This window comes from Bos grunniens, chromosome 27 (genome assembly GCF_055505025.1).
Source record: "Bos grunniens cultivar Pamir isolate PY7600 chromosome 27, Bosgru_T2T1.0, whole genome shotgun sequence".
In the NCBI taxonomy this organism is placed as follows: domain Eukaryota; kingdom Metazoa; phylum Chordata; class Mammalia; order Artiodactyla; family Bovidae; genus Bos; species Bos grunniens.
In genome coordinates this window covers 41,258,323-41,263,088 of record NC_141191.1, presented here as the reverse complement: position 1 = coordinate 41,263,088, position 4,766 = coordinate 41,258,323, and the positions used below count along the sequence as shown (strand labels likewise).

The following is a 4,766-nucleotide window of genomic DNA, read 5'->3' as shown; positions in this document are numbered from 1 at the left end:
CTGTGGATTTTGTAATTGTCTGGGAACCTGGAACCAGCCCACTGAGGATGCTGAGGAGTACCTGTATTAATTTAGAGGAAGACAGCTGAAGCTGACTTCAGTTCCCTTATAAATACTTTATGAGGCTGGTAGATGCATCAAACTCTCCAATCAATTTTTTTCCTTGATGTCAGCAAAGCGTTTGAGCGGATCAGACTTGTCGCTAGTCGTGTGGGGCTATGTCCATCCAGGTGGAGGTCTCTAATGGAGTTACATAGGCTTTAGCCCTTGGTACTGCATCTTTTTAAGTCAGCGACTGAATTAGATGACACAAAGCAAAGACAAATAATGCACATTTTGATTACAATTAAAATTCTATTTATTACCTCCACAAGTTGGGATGATGATTCCAAAGCCTCCAAAACAAAACTTCAGAGTAAACTGGCCCTTAATTTGCATCAGTAAGTTAAATACACATGTGAAAATAACAAAGACATGGCTTGCTAGCAGTTTCTGAAGAACATCTGTGGTTCTGATGGACCTGTCACATCACACGTTCAAAGAGTTGTCAAAAGAGAGACACTACTTATCTAATATCTTATTAACATCTAATAAGATATTAGACTGTGTAGATCATGGAAATGATTGCTTGTGCTAATTAGACCACACAGAGAATTTTGTTGTGTTCCAGTGTGATCTTTCAGGGAGGACTATTATAACTGATCTAGTTGTTAGGATGAGGAGGAAGATAGTTGATTGTTGATTGATTATGGTTGATTAGAAACTGTGTCCTGGGAGAAATATTTGAAGTAACTAGAGAAGAAAAAAGATCTAGAGCAGCCTTGGTTAATTAGACACCCAGGCTTAATATTCTAGGAAAGTTATTACATAAGAAGGGTTTTTTCATACTAAAAAGTAAATTGGGAGCATAGAAATAAGACTTCTGACCTTCAGAAAACACTGTCTAACAACTGGTCTGAGACAGCACAAGATCCCATCTGTTTAAGAGCAACTGATGTGCCCTGAATGGGCTGGAGCAGGGGTGATGAAGAGGAGATTTGTTTTCATTTGATGGAGAGCAGGTTAAATCAGAGGGCTTCCCTGGTAGCTCAGCTGGTAAAGAATCCACCTGCAATTCTGGAGACCCCAGTTCTATTCCTGGGTCGGGAAGATTCCCTGGGGAAGGGATAGGCTATGCACTCCAGTATTCAGCTTCCCTGGTGACTCAGACGGTAAAGAATCTACCTGTAATATGGGAGACCTGGGTTCAATCCCTGGGTTGGGAAGATACCCTGGAGAAGGAAGTGGCAACCCATTCCAGTATTCTTGCTTGGAGAATCCCAGGGGAACCTGGTGGGCTACAGTCCATAGGGTCGGAAAGAGTCAGACTCGACTGAGTGACTAAGCGCGCAGCACTGCTGCTGCTAAGTCGCTTCAGTCGTGTCCGACTCTGTGCGACCCCATAGACGGCAGCCCACCAGGCTCCGCCGTCCCTGGGATTCTCCAGGCAGGAACACTGGAGTGGGTTGCCATTTCCTTCTCCAAAGCACGCAGCACAGTACAGGTTAAATCAGAAGGCATCACATCTGGTGTCTTACTAGAATCACTTGGGAGCTGTTTTTTTTAAACATACTAAGGTCAGAAATCCATCCCAGAGGTTCTAATTGAGTAGACATGGGGGAAGGGCCCAAGAATCTAGATTTTAAAACAGAAAGTTCCTTATGTGATTGAGGTGTGCACTAACATTTGAGAAGCAAGTGCGTGGTCCCTAAGCTCCCCTTCAGTTTCATGATTCCAAGAAGATAAGGGCCACGGAGGGAAGGTCTCCACAATGCCTCAGTGAACTTGACCTCCCCTCCATCTCCTTGTGTTTCTTCAAGGTCTATCAAAGTCAGGCACCGTGGAGAGACCTTTACAGAGGTTATCTCACTTAATTCTCACCACAAACAAATAAAGAAGGCCTATCCTGAGGTGCCTGCTGGACTTGTGGAAACTGAGGTTCAGAGAAGTTAGATGACAACTTAGAAGCAGAAGGAAGATTCAATTCCGGATTGTCTGATGGCAAAGTTGGTTCTGTCCACCGATTCTCTCTTCTGTCTTCCACATACTGTTCTGCAAACAAAAGAGCATCGGGTTCTAAGGTACATAAAAGAATGTATCCTGGAAAAGGTAGAAAGATGATAAATCTTGTTTTTTCCTTCTTATCGGCCCCCTCCTCAGACCCATGGAGTTCTGCAGGTTTATCCTGCCTTCTGACACATTAGTGACTCGGCCCCCTCCTCAGACCCATGGAGTTCTGCAGGTTTATCCTGCCTTCTGACACATTAGTGACACATATGTTTCTTTCACCCTTTCTACTCTTTGTATTTTGTTTTTTAAAAATCTATTGGATTACAGTTGATTTACAGTGTTGCATTAATTTCAGGTGTGCAGTATGGTGGTTCCATTATACACACACACACACACACTCATTCTTTTTCAGATTCTTTTCCTATTTAGGTTATTACAGAATATTGAGCAGAGTCCCTTGTGCTGTACAGTAGGTCCTTGTTGGTTAACTATCTTATTAATGTATATATAGTAGAGTGTGCATGTTAACCCCAAGGTTCTAATTTATTCCTCCCTGCATGTTTTCCCTTTGGTAATCGTAAGTCTGTTTTCCAAAACTGTGAGTCTGTTTCCATTTTGTAAATAAGTTAATTTATTTCATTTGTTAAAAATTAGATTCCATGTATGAGTGATATCACATGATATTTGTCTAGTTCCTTTAGTTCTTAAATTGTCAAAACCTTCCTGGATCTTTGCCTTTTTTCCAAATCAAGACTAACAATATTTCTGTGGTCCCTTGAGAGCTAGTTTGTTTGTGTAGAAGTTACCTGAATGGATTGAAGGGGAGAATTTGTTTCAAGGAATAGTCCCAGTAGACAGAGCCCCCATGCCTTTGTCCTCACAAGCATCCTGTTCAGAGAAGAATCCATAATAAGATGCATGCCACATAAGTGCGGTTAGGAATATATAGGAAACACATATGAAAAACCGGCCCAGCTAGTCATATCATAATGTGAACATTCCTTCTGAAAATTCTGCTACGGATTGAGCACAGTGGGCCTGGTTGCATATCCTCTCTTTGAGGTTTAGAATAACACACCATCAGGCAATTTTCTGGGCATCATCAAGCAATTGCCCAGAAAATCATGTTTTTCAGCTATAACTATACCACGTCTGTCTGTCCGTCTATCTATCTATCTCTCATTTCTATGGACTTGAAAACACTTGAGCTGGAATTCTAATTTCTTCAGTATATCTGGAGATATTCTGAAAATACCTATAACCACCATGGTTTTAAAGCAGATATTCTGGAACTATCTACAATCACCAGGTTTTTAAATAAAGCTTCATTGATGGAGAGAGCCAGACAGAGAGTGACAGTCCTGTGACACAGCTGATGGGGAAACCAAGGCTCAGAGAGGCTGCAGAGAGTAGCAGAAGTCACACAGCAGCAGCAGCCCGTGGCTGGGGTGGCCCAGGGCCAGGCTCTGTTCTTCATTCCTGTATGTATCTATTTTAAAATGTATGTTCTCAGATGGGATTTAATCAAGACACTGTGTAAAAACCACAAAACATAAATAAGGAAGTAAATAAATAAACAAAGCTTCACTGAACACGGAGGGAAAGCTCTCCTATTATTTGTCAGCTCTTAACCCCTCTCATCCCAGGGCCTGGTGACCAAGTTTCATAGAGCTGATGACCTTGGAAACACAAATCATACAAATCGAATGGCTCCTTCATTCCAAGTGCAGGCTGAGTTTTATTTTTTTCAAAGCTTCTTGAAAACACATTAAATTTAAATAAAATCTCCAGGCAGGCTGTTCGGTTATGTCTGACCTTTTGGTAACCATGATGAATGGAGTTCCAGTACAAACGCTGCCCTTGGTACAGAGTTCTGCTAGCTGCAACGGTGGGCCTCCGGGCAGAGGCGAAGTGGTCTTCACTGAACTGTTTCACTGGGGGTGCAGGTAGGCTGTCAGTCAGGAGCAGCCTTGCCAGGGTTTTCAATAAACCATGATTAGGCTGTAGAGTTCTTTTCAGGCTTTCGGCTCTGCTTGCATTTAACCGATCACATTCCCTCTTCACAGCTGCTTCTCACAGAACATCTTTAAGCTCTTGCGGGAGACAGAGGGAGGTTTGAATGTGATCCAAGCGTTGGGTTTCCATTAAATTCATCAAGGAACAAAAGACCGGAGGGGGGAGGTATATTTGGTGGAGACTGGGTGCACTGTCTGATTTCCGTGTTCTCTGGGAAATCCTGCTTCTTTCTGGTCACTTAATAAGCAAGTGGGGAGCTGTGTCTTGGGGAGGAGCCTGGCACAGCTCAGAGGCTTGGGAGGCTAGCCTAAAGGCTTCTGAGGAAAGGGAGGGGCAGACCTTCTGTTTCTCTGGGCATTGGTTTCTTTATCTTTATAATCAGGGTGGTGGAGAGAAAATTCTGGCTGCTTTGACTTCCATGATTCTAGTATAGAGGTTGACAGATTATTTTCCTATGGAGGGTGAGGTAGTAAATATTGGGTTGGCCACAGCGTTCGTTCAGATTTTCTGTTCCATCTTATGGAAAAACCCAAGTGATCATTTTGGCCAACCCGATATTTTTGACTTGTGTAGGCCAAGAGGCACAATCAAGGATCTTGCATAGGTATTATAGAACAAGAGGGCAAAAAAATGCCCATCAATTTTAACTGAGACATTGTAAAATATACCACTAGTTATCAAGTATAATTTTCTTTCTTTTT

At 42.5% G+C, this 4,766-nt stretch overlaps 1 long non-coding RNA gene across 1 annotated transcript; it reads right to left on the bottom strand.

The window, feature by feature from the left end:
- Positions 1-1,398: 1,398 nt before the first annotated feature.
- LOC147343867 (uncharacterized) lies at positions 1,399-4,205 on the bottom strand. Its single transcript, XR_015156236.1, has 3 exons — positions 3,865-4,205; positions 2,856-2,937; positions 1,399-2,091 (listed from the first exon to the last, which is right to left on the bottom strand). It is a non-coding gene; the product is annotated as an uncharacterized LOC147343867 (long non-coding RNA).
- Between the last annotated feature and the right edge of the window lie 561 nt (positions 4,206-4,766).